This window comes from Heterodontus francisci, chromosome 1, assembly GCF_036365525.1.
Source record: "Heterodontus francisci isolate sHetFra1 chromosome 1, sHetFra1.hap1, whole genome shotgun sequence".
Lineage (NCBI taxonomy): Eukaryota > Metazoa > Chordata > Chondrichthyes > Heterodontiformes > Heterodontidae > Heterodontus > Heterodontus francisci.
In genome coordinates, this window is record NC_090371.1 from 256,784,719 (window position 1) to 256,801,629 (window position 16,911).

The 16,911-nt window shown below is 44.9% G+C and overlaps 1 protein-coding gene across 2 annotated transcripts in view; it reads left to right on the forward strand.

Annotated features, from left to right (window-relative positions):
- Window positions 1–16,911, forward strand: part of LOC137375873 (alpha-1,3-mannosyl-glycoprotein 4-beta-N-acetylglucosaminyltransferase B-like) — a 222,318-nt gene that overhangs the window by 132,278 nt on the left and 73,129 nt on the right. The window lies entirely within an intron of this gene.

The following is a 16,911-nucleotide window of genomic DNA, read 5'->3' on the forward strand; positions in this document are numbered from 1 at the left end:
AGGTGATTGATAGAAAGATTAGAGGGGAGATGAGGAAAAATGTTTTCATCCAGAGGGTGGTAGGGGTCTGGAACTCACTGCCCGAAAGGGTAGTATTGGCAGAAGTACTCAACTTATTTAAAAGGTGCCTAGATATGCACCTCAAGTGCTGTAACCTGCAGGGCAACGAACCAAATGTTGGAAATTGGGATTAGGTTGGGTGGCTCGTTTTTTGCCCAGTGCAGACACAATGGGCCAAGTGGCCTCTTTCTGTGCTGTAAACTTTCTTTCTATGATTCTAAGTCAACTCATGAGACTTAGACACAAGGATTTAATAAACTCTTCAGACTACTAGCAAAGATCGGATGTCCACCAAAGCTACTAAGCATCATCACCTCGTTCCATGACAATATGAAAGGCACAATTCAGCATAACGGTGCATCATCAGACTCCTTCGCATCCTGAGTGGCGTGAAACAGGGCTGTGTTCTCGCACCTACACTGTTTAGGATCTTCTTCTCCCTGCTGCTCTCTCATGCGTTTAAGTCTTCAGAAGAAGGAATTTTCCTCCACATAAGATCAGATGGCAGGTTGTTCAATCTTGCCCATCTTATAGCGAAGACCAAAGTATGGAAAGTCCTCATCAGGGAACTCCTCTTTGCTGACGATGCTGCATTAACATCCCACACTGAAGAGTGTCTGCAGAGACTCATCGACAGGCTTGTGGCTGTCTGCAACGAATTTGGCCTAACCATCAGTTTCAAGAAAATAAACATCATGGGACAGGACGTCAGAAATGCTCCATCCATCAATATCGACGACCACGCTCTGGAAGTGATTCAAGAGTTCACCTACCTAGGCTCAACCATTACCAGCAACCTGTCTCTCGATGCAGAAATCAACAAGCGCATGGGAAAGGCGTCTGCTGCTATGTCCAGACTGGCCAAGACGGTGTGGGAAAATGGCGCACTGACACGAAACACAAAAGTCTGAGTGTTTCAAGCCTGTGTCCTCAATACTTTGCTCTACTGCAGCAAGGCCTGGACAACGTATGTCAGCCAAGAGCGACGTCTCAACGCATTCCGACTTCGCTGCCTCCGGAGAGTCCTTGGCATCAGGTGGCAGGACCGTATCTCCAACGCAGAAGTCCTCGAGGCAGCCAACATCCCCAGCTTGTATGCCCTACTGAGCCAGCGGCACTTGAGATGGTTTGGCTATGTGAGCTGCATGGAAGATGCAGGATCCCCAAGGACGCATTGTACAGCGAGCACGTCACTGGTATCAGACCCACCGGTCGTCCATGTCTCCGCTTTAAAGACATTTGCAAACGCGACATGAAGTCTTATGACATTGACCACAAGTCGTGGGAGCCAGTTGCCAGCGATCGCCAGAGCTGGAGGACAGCCATAAAGGCAGGACTGAAGAGAGGCGAGTCGAAGAGACTCGGCAGTTGGCAGGAAAAGAGACAGAAGTATAAGGAGAGAGCCAACTATGTAACAGCCCCGACAACCAACTTTACCTGCAGCGCCTGTGAAAGAGTCTGTCACTCTAGAATTGGCCTTTCTAGCCACTCCAAGCGCTGCTCCACAAACCACTGACCACCTCTAGGCACTTACCCATTGTCTCTCGAGACAAGGAGGCCAAAAGGAGGAAACTTTCTTTCTATGATTCTAAGTCAACTCATGAGACTTAGATACAAGGACTTAATAGCTTTCAAATGCAATAACTGCAGCTACTGGAAAATATCAGGTTATAATAACTGCAGTAAAGATCATTAGTTTGAAGTTTCATATGTTCTTTGGTTTGTTTGTTAAAGTTTGTTTGTTTGGTTTAGTTTGCAAAAGCCCAAGGGAAGTGTGCCAGCAACAGAAATCAATTCAAAAAACAAAAAAAGGTTGCATACTTCTTTGTTCTTTACATAATTTTAAAAAAATGATATTTCACCACTTCTCACAAAGGGTGGCACCAATTCTTTCATCAAAGTCAAGTTAAATATGTTGAATATGCATAATTAGTTGTTTGCACTTAATTTATTGAGCGGAGATTGAATTGTCAATTTTTATTCAAGTATTTTCTCAACAAGTAAGCATATTGTCATGCAGTCCCCCCACCTGCCAAGAATGAGGCATATGAATTTTGTCATATGAACATTGATTTTAAACTTGCTGGGAAGAAGGGATGGACTGTTATAAGGGCTGCCAGACACTTAGCTGAAAAACATTTGCATACTAATAGACAGTGCTTGTGGAGACAAAAGGACCATTCCCTGACACATTCAACCCACAATGGATTTTGATCACCAGACATTGAAGGTGTAAGGAACAGCATTCCAGAGACTGCTAAGGTGATACAATCCACAAAAGCCAGGACTCGTTAAACCAGCTGGTCCAGGGCTTTTTCAACTAGACACAGAGAGTTTGTTCTCGGAAAGATTGTTTGCTCCTGGAGTGAAAAGATCTCTACTGTCTGCTCCCATCTCTTTCTCACAAGCCTCTGGATCCACTGAGGACACATGAACCGCAAGAGAGAAAAGTCTCCTACATCGAACAAGATTAAAGAAGAATACTGGGCCCCAAAAGAAAGCAAGACCTACCTACAATCAAGGACTTTGCAGCGAGCTCAAAGAACAGTAACCATAACCATTTTCAGATATTGCCTCAAACTTTTCCACTTTATTTCTTCTGCTCTTTTCTGTCTCTATCTGCATGTCTGCATCGTGTATGCATGCCAGTATGGGTGTGTCATGTATCCGTAGGCGTTAACCGAATTAGAGTTTATGTTTAATAAAGTTCAACTTTTTTTCTTTAAACCTAAGAAAACCTGTTTGGCTAGTTTCGTTGCCTTATAATTGGAAGTTAATGAACAAGGATTCACTAAGGGGAAGCTAAAAAAACGATGTATTTAAAATTAAACCCTGTTACGGTAAAACCAGGTGAAGGCTGAGAGGGAATCCTAGACCCCTTTCTCACCTGGTCATAAGAATATGCTTAGAAGGATAAGCAAATAAGCTTTGATAAAGCAGGGTGGGAGGAGATTCATGTGGAGCATAAACACCAGAACAGACCAGTTGGACCTGTTTCTGTGTTATAAATTATATTTAATTTTACGCAATTTGAGGATACAGTGCAGTAGTATCGTGGTTATGGTACTAGTCTAGTAGTCCACTGCTTAAGAGTTCAAATCCCACAGTAGCAAATTGAATTCAATAAGTCTGGCATGTTGTGGGCCAGCAGCAGGAAAAATGACCAATTGGCTTACTAATATCTTTCAGGGAAGGGAACTTACCATTGCTATCCAGTCTAGCCGACATGTGACTCCAACCTGGTTGTCTCTTCATATGCTCCCAACCCCTTCACTTATATAAAAGACTACCACTATCACCTTCTCAGGACACTTGAGGAGAAAAAAAGTACAAAAAAAATTAAGAAGTAGATTTTCAGCAATTGGACAGCTGATCCGCAACACCAGTTTTAGGATGCCAGGTTGAAAATGTACACCATACTGTAATTTATACCTACTGCTTAAAATAATTTCCATTTATTTCCATAAAAATGAGATGGTTTCCATAACAGGCTGTTACATAACTGGCAACATCCAGGTAACAAGTTGCAAATGTATCCCTACCTGTTGACAATCATTTCTGAATGAATCTATTTTTATCTGTAATGAAAAAGTGAGGAATGTTCATACATTCATTGCCCACATCAAACATAGCTGGGTCAGGTACAGTATGGTGAGGTACAGGCCCTTGTTGAGGAGGAGGCGCATCAGAGAGAGAGTTGGAGCTTCAGGGATGGGCAGGGAATACCAGAAAATTGGGGGCCCACAGGAGAGCCAGTTGCAGGCACAGAAGTCTGGAGAAGATTGTAGAGGGGCACGGCAACAACCTCGGGTGCACAGAAGCTATCCTACGGATATGATCTACTGGCCACATCTCAACTACCTGCAGATTTCCGAGCGGTAGTGTCTCCAAAAACTGCGCCTCTCCAGGGAGGCTGGCAATGATCTATGTGCCATGATGCAGAATGAACTGAGGCCCATGGGACTTGGTGGGCACCCGATACCAGTAGCTCTGAAAGTCACTGTCACCCTGAACTTGTACACCATCAGATCATTCCAGGGTTCCACTGTAGATATGTGCAGAATCTTTCAGTCTGTGGTGCATTGCTGCATCAAGGAAGTCACCAATGCCATGTTCAGGAGGGCCGATGACTCTGTGCGCTTCCGCAACGATCCAAACAGTCAAGCTGAGAGGGCTACAGGGTTGGGGTCATCGCTGGATTCCTCCAGGTGCAGTGTCTCTTCGATTGCACACACTGACCAGCCAGCAGCCCTCATCAACAGGAAGGGATTCCACTACCTTGATGTACAACTGGTCAGTGACCAGCACAAACAGATCTTACAGGTGTGCTCACGATTCCTGGGAAGCAGTCACGATGCCTGCAATACTCAGTCCGAAGTGCCTGACCTTTTCCATGCCCCGCGCGCATTCCGGGATGGATCCTTGGAGACAAGGGCTACCCACTGAGGGCATATCTACTGACACCTGTGAGGAACCCGCGCACATATGCAGAGGAGAGGTACAACATTTGCCACGGGGCAACGCAAGTGACCATCGAGCAGGCTATTGGTCTACTCAAGATGCGATTCAGGTGCCTAGGTCGATCTGGTGGAGCTCTGCAATATGCTGCGGCAAGGGTCTTGTGTATCGTGGTGGTCTGCTGTGCACTGCACAACCTGGCACGACAGATGGGTGAGGCATCGACCAGTGAGGATATTGCTGAGCAGGATGCCTCCTCCAATGATGAGGATATGGAGGAGGATGCTGCCCAAGCAGTGCCAGATGAAAGGCCCCAGGCACAGCAAGAAAGGCACCATCAGATACGTGCAAGGGAGGCACAAGACCCTTCCATACAGTCACGTTTCCTTTGAGCCTCACCATCTTCTGGAACCACAACAATAAAACACCATTTATCAGCCCTGTTGTTGTACCCTTCCTTCTGTGCTGCAACACCAAGGTGTAGTTCACAAAGTGGCAAAGTTAAAGCTTTGAGCACTCAGACCTTGCTCCCTCACCACCAGTCCCTTAGGAGGAAGGTTTGCAAGGAACTCCCAAAATGAATCCACAACATAACGGAAACTTGGTGAGTGGACAACATGGTTTAATTATGCATGACAACCATCACAAAAGTCCCTTTTCTGCAGCATTATCACCCGTGATACTCTAACTGCATCTATGTGTTTTTCTTAACTCATTTGCGGGTGCTCCTACATGGTACTCCCTCCGCACTGTCAGCTGAGGTGGAGGCAGGCTGCTGACCTTGCTGTGGGATGACCTGGGCTGCCATCTTCTGACTGCCTGAGGCTAGCGGGCTCCAGACCACTGAAGGCCTTCTGCACAGGTGCAGGACAAACCTCACTAGGTGGGGATGATGAGGCACTGGCGTCACTGGCAGAGGGGCTTTGGAGCCACTGTCCGCACCAGGAGCGCCTTGAGAGGAACACACAGATGTGGCAGGCAGCTGCTCCTCTCCTATTTTAAGGCACTCTGCTGACTTGAGAGGGTTGTGGACCTGGTGGAGACTCCAGGTGCCTGATCCCCCTCTCGCCTTGCCACTGATGCATCGAACTCATTGACGTCATCAGCCTGAGATTCAGCATGGACATGACCTCCTGCAGTCCTCCGACTGCTAGTGGTTTTGGCTGTCACAGCCTCAGTCAGGTGCCCTGGCACATCTGTGCTGTGCTCATCACCAACGTGAGAGTATCTGTGCTGGGGGTGTGTGTGGGGGAATGTTGTAATGGTGCACCCTCTGAGGCTCCCTCCTCCTCCTCAGAGGTGGCCTGCTGTACCCCAGCCTCTTGAGCGCCTCTCTATACTCGGTCACCTTGATCTGCATGAACAATCATAGCAATAGAAGGATTAGTGTCTGTCCATTGTCATTCATACCACCTTAAATGTACTTCTCCATTGATCCCAAGAGGATCAGATGCACTACATGGTTCTTTGCTACCTGACACCCTTGTGCCCAAGGAGATGCTCACTCACTTTCTTGGATGGGCGCCCCGTTTTGCCATCTGCCATGGCATGGCAGCCTTTTTGCCCTGCCAGTTACATGGCCTCCTCCTCCATCGGTGTAAGGACATGCAGATAAGGAGCTCCACTGCCAGTCTTGGCACTCTCCTTCCTGTTGTGGGCTGTCATCTCCTGCAGACACAATGATGAACAAGGTTAGTCTCCCAGCAGGGAAAAGCCCCAGATCTCTGATCATCAGAGTCCAGTGAGCCATGATGGGGGATGCAGCCACTCTTGAAGGACTATGCAGAGGAATGCACTGACAGACGGGCATCTTTAACTGAGGAGCAGCCATGCCTCAAATCCCACTGGCAACTCCCTAACCCCGTTGTCACAGCTGTGTGGCCCCTCCCTCTCCACCAAACAAATTCTCTTGCTCTGACACAAGCTGGGTGTAAAGGGTTGGAATTGAATGAAACACTTACCTTAGCAGACCAGATCAGGTCAGATGCTGACCTCCTCCGTTATCTCCATCCGGGCTTGCTTGGTCAGGCTGGCTGGTCTCGTCCTCCCATCCCTGGGAAAGAGGACCTCCTGCCTTTCCCTAGCAATCTGGAGCAGAGTCTGGACTGTGGGGCCACCCAGGTTTTTCCTTCTGCCATTCTGCCTGAAGGCTTCCAAGCCAATGCCTGGCACTCCTGAATGAAGGGGCTTACTTGAGGCTCTGAGCGGTCAGGCAAGGGCTCACTTGAGGATACGAGCTGGCAGGTAGGGGCTGTCAACCATTTAAGTTTGACACCTGGAGCTTCTGCGGTGGCACCTGATGCCATATTTGCTGTCTCCGCTGTCGCCTCCGTCCTCTCAGTGGATGGCCCCCACAACTCCCGATACTTAATTGGCTGGCCACTGCTCAATTGTGTTCAGCCGGCCACTGGTTGCCCCAACAGATGCTGCACCCGCTTCCGATCCCAATGTCAGGATCTGCGGCCTAGAAATAAAATTCAGCCCTGTATCTCGCTATGGTCAATAGGGCACTTTCAATGACAGTATGGATGATAGGATCGCTCTACTTTCTCATAGTATTCTTTTGCTTTTGCTTGCTGGAGAATGAAAAGGAGAAAGAACAGTGCTCATTTCTGACCAGAAATGGCCTCTCAGCAATAAACTGCAATAATCTATGCTGTCATCCAGACGAAGTCCTACATTCCTCTTACCATTGTCCTTATCAAGATCCAATGACCTCCCATCCCTGTGCACACCTTCTGATCCATAGACACTATTTTGGCAACTGTGTTTTCAAATAACATGCCTCTGCTTGCTGGAAGTCCCTCATCAGACCTCTTCACCTTGTCACTTCCATCCTGACCTTCAAAAACCTCCTAAGAACCCATCTGTTTGTGCTTTCGATTCCATCCTCTAACTCCTCTTCCTCTTTTTCCCTCACTCATTTGAACTTAGTGTTTCTCTGCTCTGTAAAGCGCTTTCAAATAATTCTCTGGGGTTGACCAACCAATGGAGTATGCCTGCTGGTTGCCCATACCTGCATCGAAGAGGCGACCATGATTTTGAGAACCCCCCGCCCCCCCCCAGTCTCATGTGCATCAGGCCAGCAATCTGCAGGATGCCACCAGATTCAGTGACCAATAACTGGCCTCCCTTGCTGCCAACAAGGTTAGAGCGAGGGAGGTGGGGAGGTGCTGGAGTATGAGTGGCCCAGATTATTTTTGTGGGGGTCAGGGGTGCACTTTTACTCCTCCAGCCCCATAAAATAACATCAAAGGGTAGATCTGCAAGGCTGTTTCCCCCGGCTGGAACTGACCAAACTGTGCACCAGACAAACTCTGTTCAGTTCACATCAAAATGGACCTCAATTTTCATTTTAAAAGGGCCCACTGCCTGAAACAGGCAGGTAATTTGGGTACCCAGTGGTAGGCCCCTTTCAGAATGTTGCCAGCTGCATCATCCCATTTTGACTCTGTAATTCCTCCCCTTCCCCCATTAAGGTCTCTACTAGTAAGCAGCTTTATTGTACATTGCAGTTGTTTACATGCAGACTTGTCAGTAGATAAAACCAAAACATGTCTTCTCACTTAAACCTTGGTGATGACAGATCACTCAACATTTCTTGTATAATGCAATACAGTGAAATAGTTACTCTGTATTCCCTTGGTTGCAAATTCAAATCACAAGTAAGGTAAAGTTCAACTTACAGTCATTGGTATGTTGAACCTGTCAGGTTTTGATCAATAGCTTGCTGAAAAACCCATTAGCATTAGCTAATAATGCTGCTTTGAGATCCCTATGAGTCCCTTTATAACTCCCTTCAAAATTGTAAATGCTTCCTGCAGCAGCAATATTTCTTCCTGTAGTATCACTAATTCATAGATTTAAATAGGGGCAAGCTAAAATATTCTCTGAGGTTGTCTGGGGTGGAGTAGGATGGGAGGGGTAGGTGGAAAGTACTCCCAATCTCTCTGCAGACTGCATTACTGTATTGGATTGGATTCTGTTTTGGGGTTAATGTCAGGTGCTTGATTCCAATTTCAGTTTTTCCTTATCATAAAAAAATACCAAAATACATTTGTGCCCATATATAGCATTGAATCACATATTTCAGAAAGTATTTCACATACAGTGAGTTATTTCAAAGTGCAATGATGATTGTTATATACTCATAACTATGGCTCTCATATTTTGCTGAAGTAACAAAATGAACAGCAATAATGTAGTTTTTGGGCCTTCCTTTTCTATGAAGATTTCTCAACACAGTCCCCACCACTTATAGTTGGTGCTAACTTGATTAGACCACTGTAAGTGTTGGATAGTAAAACCATAATAGATTCATCATAAGTACTACCACTAACAGTCTCCACCATTTATGAAACCTCACATGAAAAAGTCCCCAGGGTAGATTTCACAGCATTCCCTGTTTCTCAGGGATTCAGTGATGGATTCAAGCCTGTCCATCACAGGATGATCAGAACTCGATTCCTGATCCAAATCAGTGTATCATCTTTCAGAAACACTGAGGGATAATGGGAACAGACAAAGAAACAAACAGCTGACTGGATTCCAATTCCAATCCCATGGTTATTCCTTGATCAACTAACCAATTTGAGCAATCTTAGTTGCAGTGTCATCTTCTCTAATATATGTTTATCAAACAGAGACAGAATGAACGAGGCCTGTCAGCACACACCTTTTAAACAGACAGTGACAGTGCCCGAAATAGCCAGCAAGCTTAGCATGTTATAAGCAGTGTCTTTGCAATTGACTCCTATGGTACTGGCAAATGCTTAGTGCCATATGTATTTTACCAAATCATGGATATGGAGATGATTATCAAGATCTGTCAACTTTTAGCAGGATTGGATAAGGCTGGCAAAATTGCAAAATGATCAGCAATGATTTCAAAGGGAAATTGGATGGGCACTTGAAAGAAATAAACTTGCAGGGCTGTGGGGATTGAGCAGGGGAGCGGGGCTGATTGGATTTCTCCGCGAAGAGCCGGCATGAACTCAATGGGCCGAATGCCCTCCTTCTATGCCGTAAATGACTTTATGAATCTTTGACTCTAAATAACATTCACATCACACAAATGCCAATGACCATCTCCAACAAGACAGTCTAACTACCTCCCCTTGATTATAAACCACATTACCATCATTGAATCCTCCACCATCAACATCCTGGGAGCCACCATTGACCGGAAAATGAACTGGACCAGCCACATAAATATTGCGACTGCAGGAGCAGGTCAGAGGATGTGTATTCTGCGGTGAGCAACTCACCTCCTGACTCCCCAAAGCCTTTCCACCACCTCAAGGCACAAGTCAGGAATGTGATGGAATACTCTTCACTTGCCTGGATGAGTGTAGCTCCAACAACACTCAAGAAACTCGACACCATCCAGGATAAAGCAGCCCCCATCCACCACCTTACACATTCACTCCCATCACCACCGGTACACAGTGGCAGCCGTGTGTACCATCTACATGATGCACCACAGAAACTCACCAAGGCTTCTTCAACAGCACCTTTCAAACCCACTACCTCTACCACCTAGAAGGATAAGGGTAGCCTACGCATAGGAACACCACCATCTGCAAATTCCCCTCCAAGTCGCATACCATCCGGATTTGCAAATATATCGCTGTTCCTAATCATTGCTGGGTTAAAATCCTGAAACTCCCATCCTGTGGGAGTATCTTCACCACATGGAATGCAGCTGTTCAAGAAGCTGGCCTACCAACACCTTCACAAGGGCATTTAGGGATGGAAAATAAATGCTGGCTTTACAACGATGCCCACATCCCATGAATTAATAAATTAAAGATTCTTGGAGAAAACATATAATTGCATGTTGTTTTAATGGATATTGTACGATGCTTGGATTTGGCTGTCGGTTCAGGACAGTTCTGGGATCTCAATAAAAAGGAAAGAAAAAGAAACTTTTAAAATGGGATGGGCAGTGAGATAGAATGAGGAAGGGAAACAAGCAAACTGAAGGAAGTTAAAAGTCAAGGAAGGCAAGAAAAACAAGGTGAATAACAGCAAAGGAAGCTGAGAAGTAAGAAGTGTAATGTATAAACACTATAAGCACTATTAAAATCTTGCTACATAAGAGAAACCACAGACAAATAAGTATAAAAATGGTTGCATTATTGTATATTTAGTGTTACGACCAGGTGAGAAAGGGGTCTAGGGGATCCCTCGCAGCCTTTTCCTGGTTTGACTGTAATAGGGTTTAATTTTTCAAACACCGTGTTTTTAGCTTCCCCTCAGTGAATCCTTGTTCACTGCTCTTCAATTGTAATGGCAAAGGAATCAACCAGACATGTTTTCTTAGATCTAAACAAGAAAGGTGTAAGTTTATTAACCTTAAAACTCTAATTCGGTTAAAACTACTAACATATGCGACACGACCACGCTAGCATGCACACGTAATAAATGCATATGCAGATAGAGACAGAAAAGGAGAAAGAATCAAGGGGGAAGGTTTGAAGCAATAGCTGGAGCTCATTTACTGTCTTTTGAGTTTGGTGTAAAGTCTTGGATTGCAGTTAATCTTGCCGTCTCGTTGGGGCCCAGTACACACTTTCAAACTTGTTTCGATGGTTTTTTGTCTTCTTGAAATCCACTTACAGTCTCTGCTTTTCATGACAGAGAGAGCCAGGGATAGACCTTCCTTCTCTTTTGTCTTCAAATTGCAGTCTGACCCAACTGTTCTGTGGACACAAATTAAATCAAACCTGGGCCAGCAGGCCAGTCATTTGACTAACTTTTTTTTTAAAAAACAACCTGTCCGTTGGTTTTGTGGATTCTTTCAATCTTAGCAGACATCCTCAGTAGGGGGCAGGAATGCTGGCTTTCACACTGTCAATGTTTTGTGATCAAAATCCATCTGTTTAATTGAACCCAGGAGCAGTTCCATTGTCTTCTCCAGGCAACTGTCTCGCAGAATGCAAATGAGCAGTATGTTTTCAGCCACTTCTGTGATTTCTTTAAACAAGTTATCTTTTCTGTCCAGCAACAGTTTAAAATTAATGTTCCATATGATGAAATTAATATGCCTCATTCTTGGCAGGTGTGGTTTTCATCACATTAGGATACTTCGATTTTTGTATGCACATTGAAAACCAGCAAGGAAATGAAAGAATGCAAACAAGTGGATTACTGAAAAATTTTGATGGCAAACTGGGAGCTCTGATTTTTTTGAGCATCAGTACTTCAATACAGTGGCCATATAATCCAGAGTATTTTAGTAGTGTGAGCATTGTTGTCATTACTGGACAGTATGGAAATAACTTAAGCTGTTTATTCATTGATCAATCTATTTGTATCTGCCAAGAACAACTGTAGGGATGAGGCTGATGTAAAGCTTTTTAATAGTTTATTTCTGACCTTACTAATATATTAAGGAATGTGCATGGATCAGTAATTCTGTGTTTTCAGAGTAAATGAACATTCTATTTGGAAATTCCATTTCTGGATGATGTCCAGATGAAGTATTTGGCTACACAGCAATATTAAGAAGATAAAGGAAGGGGCAACCTGCCACACTGCAAACTGTTATCATGGAGGATAAAACTAATGAAAAGGAGACGCATAATTGCCAAAAAGCTGTTCTGTCAATTTGCTCGCTCCTGATATTTTTGCATTCATTAAAACTACCTTTCATGTTGTTGAAGATAATCTGGTAGGCAAAAGACCAGGTGGAAGTACGGTCCAAGGCACTGAACACCCTCCTCCTACCCGCACCCCCCCCCCACCCCCCAACCCCCCCAGGATAAATAGTCTCGCTGGATGTCAGAAGCAGAACCAGATTTAACTGATTGGGGAAGCAGGTGAGGAGTGAATTCATTATTTTGCTGATGGCATGAAATTGACCTAGCTGGGAATTGGGGAATGGCAACTTACCTAAATGAAGGCAAGGCAGGAAACCTGCTGACTTGCAGATTGAACCTGAAGGCCAAAAACAAAGCGAAATGGAGGCAGTCCCCCAAAGCCATATTGGCCAACATCAAAATGATTGATAGCGTCATGACCCTGACCCCAACACTGGCTCTGCCACTACTGGATAACTCACTTGCACTGTTGCCACTTGCAATATATTTGCCATCATGATTGGAATAATCTACCAGTCTGCTGGTACAGGCTATAGCAATGCATTTTTGTCAATGCTGGCCTGTATAATCCCAGCCAGACTGATAAAGTTACAAATGCAAAAATGGTATACTAATTAGGCATGCAATTATTCTGTTTTTGCAGGATCTGCCCAGCACAGTAAAATGTCAACTTGACAGCAAAAAAACTTGAGTTATAAATTATAAATTGAATTAATTGAGCCAGCAGGGTTCCCAGCACCAGACCAAAAAGGCAAGGGGAACCCTGCCTTGGCCCTTCGGAGCATCCCCCACCCCTCCGGTGCAATTCGGTGGTGCTTGGGCAATTAACTGCCAGGATCCTACATCCATTTAAGGATGGGGATCCTGCCTCCAAGAGCAGCCAGCTAATTAGAGGGGCAGCAGCTCAGTAGTTTTGGCAGCACCACCGGGAGTTGTGGCCACTGCCGGTACTACATTCCAGGCTCAGCTCTGGAGCCCCAGGCCCAAAATAAGTGAGGCAAGGTCACCGGGGCTAGTCTGGCAGACCCCAGCGATGGGGAATAGGGAGAGTGGGCAGTGAGGGTGGGGGCTGGTGTTACTGGAGGGGTGGCCTCTGCCGCTGGGAGCCCCCCGTGGGCCACAGATTGCCCGGGAAGGAAGCCCCCCACCCCACAAGCCCACAGAGTGGTGGTCCAGGTGACCTCCCTGCGTAGTGGAAGAACCCCTGCCCCTGGTTTAACTCCAGCACCAGTGGGAAGAGGCCCTTAAATGGCTACTGATTGACCACTTCAGGGCTTCAATTGGCGTCTGGGTAGGAGGCCATCTTCAGCCTTTCCTGTCCCCAACTTTATTGCGGTGCACTGGGAAGGTGACGGGCTCTCATCCCCCCCACCTGCCATTGCAATTTAATGGTCCCCATTGCCTCCTAGCCTATCTCCCGGGGGCCCATTAAATTATGCATTTAGCAAGTCTTCAGAATCTCTTCTCATCTACTTTGTTTGGCCTGTTCGAGTAACCACATGCCCAAATACTTCGTATTTTCTTCCTATCCTATAATGTCTGTCTATCAATAGAAGACAAAAGCAGCTTAAAAGCAATTAATGTCTGTCTTACTCTAATCCAAGTGTTGTAGATTTATACATCCTTTCAAGGTCTATTCAGATGGTCACAAGAGTCTACAAGAGCCTGCCAAGAGACTAATAATGTAACCATAATGCAATTACGACATTCAAGAAGTATTTAAATGAGCACTTGAAACGCCATAACACACTAGGCTACGGGCCAAGTGCGGGAAATGGGATTAGTTAGGACGGGTGCTTGAGGCGCGTTGGGCCAAAGAGCCTATTGCTGTGCTGTAAAACTCTATGACTCTATAATAACAGACCATATGATCCTTCTGAGATGCTATTATTCCTTGTGCCCATTAAAGTATCTTCAGTTCCTCCTGATAATTGTAAAGTTCAAAGTGTTTCAGATGGTTCAGTTACAATCTCTATTTGACAGGGCTTTTGGAGAGACAGAGGGAGGAAAAATTTAAAACATCAAATATGACAGCTGCTTTTAGCATCCTTATTCTCATTCATGTAATAAATGCAAACTTATTTATGGAACGTAATGCTTCTATTTGTTACTATTACAGCGAGTCTGAGCTGCCAAATGTTTGCTCTTTCCCTGTGGCATTTGAAGACTTTCCAGTAATCTTCTCTTTTGCCGTTTAACAATTAGCACACTGGCTGCTTTCATCAGGATAAATATGAATAGGCTTCTATCTCAGTAAGAAGTAATTGAGATAATATTAGAAGGAAATAAACTAAAAAGATCAAAAGCAAAATATTAACAGAATTATTTTTAAGTATCGTAGTGAATGCTTTAATTTCAACATGGCTTGGTTCAGAGACTACTAATATGAGTAAAAATGTCTCTCAGGTAGCAAAAAAATGCTTAGTTATAAGGTTGTTCATGGTGAATTGGACAGTGTTATGACCAGGTGATGAAGGGGTCTAGGGGTTCCCTCTCAGCCTTTGCCTGGTTTAACTGTAACAGGGTTTAATTTTTAAAACACCATATTTTTATCTCCCCCTCAGTGACTCCTTGTTCACTATTTCCAATTGCAAGGCCAAGAAATCAACCAGACAGGTTTTCTTAGATTTAAACAAGAAAGGTGGAAGTTTATTAATCTTGAACTCTAATCCGATTAATGACTACGAATACGTGACGTAACCACGCTAGCATGCATACGCGATAACCGCACACGCAGCTAGAGACAGAAAAAGTAGAAAGAACAAAGGGGAAAAGTTTGAGGCAATAGCTGAGTTTTATTTATGGTCCCTTTGAGTTTGATGTAGAGTCGTTGGTTGCCAGTAAAGTCTTGCCATTTTGTTGGGGCCCAGTGCATGCTTTAAAACTTGTTTCGATGGAGGGGTCTTTTCTCTCTTGAGGTTTAATTGACTTCAGTGGATCCAGGGATCAGTGAAAGAGAGAGAAAGAGAGAGAGAGGCTCTCTTCTTCCAAGTTCAGTTGCAATCTCCAGTCTGACCCAAGCTGCAGACCTGGGCCAGCAGGTTAGTCATGTGACTCGCTTTTTTTTAGCAAACTCCTGCGTTTGTGGATTCCAAAGTTCTCAGTGGAGAGGGGTGGGGGGCGGGGTGTAGTGCTGTCTCTTACACCGACAAGATGTGGATCAACATTGCCTAGACCAATCTCTGTTAATTGAATCAGTGGGCAGTTCCCATTGTCTTTTCCTAGACGACTGTCTCTTAGAATGCAAATTTTTTCCAGCCACTGCTGATCTCTTAAACAAGTCACCTCTTCATTCCAGCAACAATTTAAAATTAATGATCAAATGACAAATTGATATGCTTCATTCTTGGCAGGTGGGGGTCTTCATGGCATCAGCTAAACTTTAATTGTGCTAAATGTATCATCTTTGGCATAACAAATTGTTGCAAATGTAGTTTTCTAAATAATTGGTAGAAACAAACTAAGATCAAAGCAGTTGTCAAAATAAATGGGTTAATATTGTCATTAAAATTGCAGAGAATGAAAATGTCATTATGAATACGTAAACATGTTTGTTAATAATACCCCACAATGAGGTAAATGTACATCTTCACCTGATCTTCACCTGATCAGGCACACAAGCTGCCCCCACTGCATAGCATTCCCCGCCCTCAGCCAACCCCCCTTGCCTCACCAGGGCCCGTCCAGTTGTCCCCAGTGAGGCCCCACACACTTGCATTCATTCCGGGGCCAGCATCCCTCTTGCTCTTCTGGCTGGGTGCAGTTCCAATAGTGACCACCATTCCCAGTGGAGCTGCTGGGACCGAGAGCTGCTGGCCCGCTGATTGGCCAGCAGCTCTTAGAGGCGGGATTTCCTGCCTCACAGTGGTGGAAGGCCTGCTCGAGACCATTTAAGGGCCTAGGCCACGTAAAATTATAGCATGGTTCCCGGGCCCGGCGGAAGTGTGGTCACCCATGACTATTTGGCTGGTGGGCGGGGCCTCCAGCCCAACATAAGAATCCGGTCTTCATGTCAGTTTTGATAAGGGTTCAGTTGAAAGCAAGTGTCTGTTTTGTTACATCAGCAAACCTGTGGTAGTGTTGACAACTGCAAGTGTTAATGTGCAGCTACACATTCTGAGGAGGAGTAGAGAGGACAAAGAAACTATTTACTCATCTAATATCCAAAGTGGTGCAAACTATTAGCTATAGTATTTCAGGAGCTTTACAGGCCCCAGGTTTCTGACAACAAATGGGCCAGATACAGTACAATTTGTGCCAATGTGAAACAATTTCAGCTTTGAATTGATGTAAAATGTATAGTACAACTCCAATGCACAGTTAACCACATTGAATTTCAACACCACTTTGACCTTGCACCCTCTGCAATATAACCAGAGGTAGCATGAAGGCAATCTTAAAATGTTCCCAGGTGGCCCAACTGACAGTCTCACAACTTTTAAATTTTATATTTTTCACCTTTTTCATGTTCACAGAGAATTGACCATCCCGCATTTGCTAAATTTAAAATCAAACTATTTGAATGCGAGTGAAGTTTTGCATATTAATGAAAGGATGCACCTGCAAAGCTCTATTTCTCCTGGCCAGAGTGCAATGCTAAGCCAACAGTATAACTCAAGTCTGCGAGTCCCATGTTACTTTAAGCAGATCTGAAATTGATGTCTGTAATATAACTACACCCACATGGGCTGGATTTAGTGGTGTTCGTATCAAGGCTTCTGGCGACAGACTCGGAAGTGGGTGTTGTCACTGTTCGGCACATGTGTGGCCGGCCCACCGCAATCACACG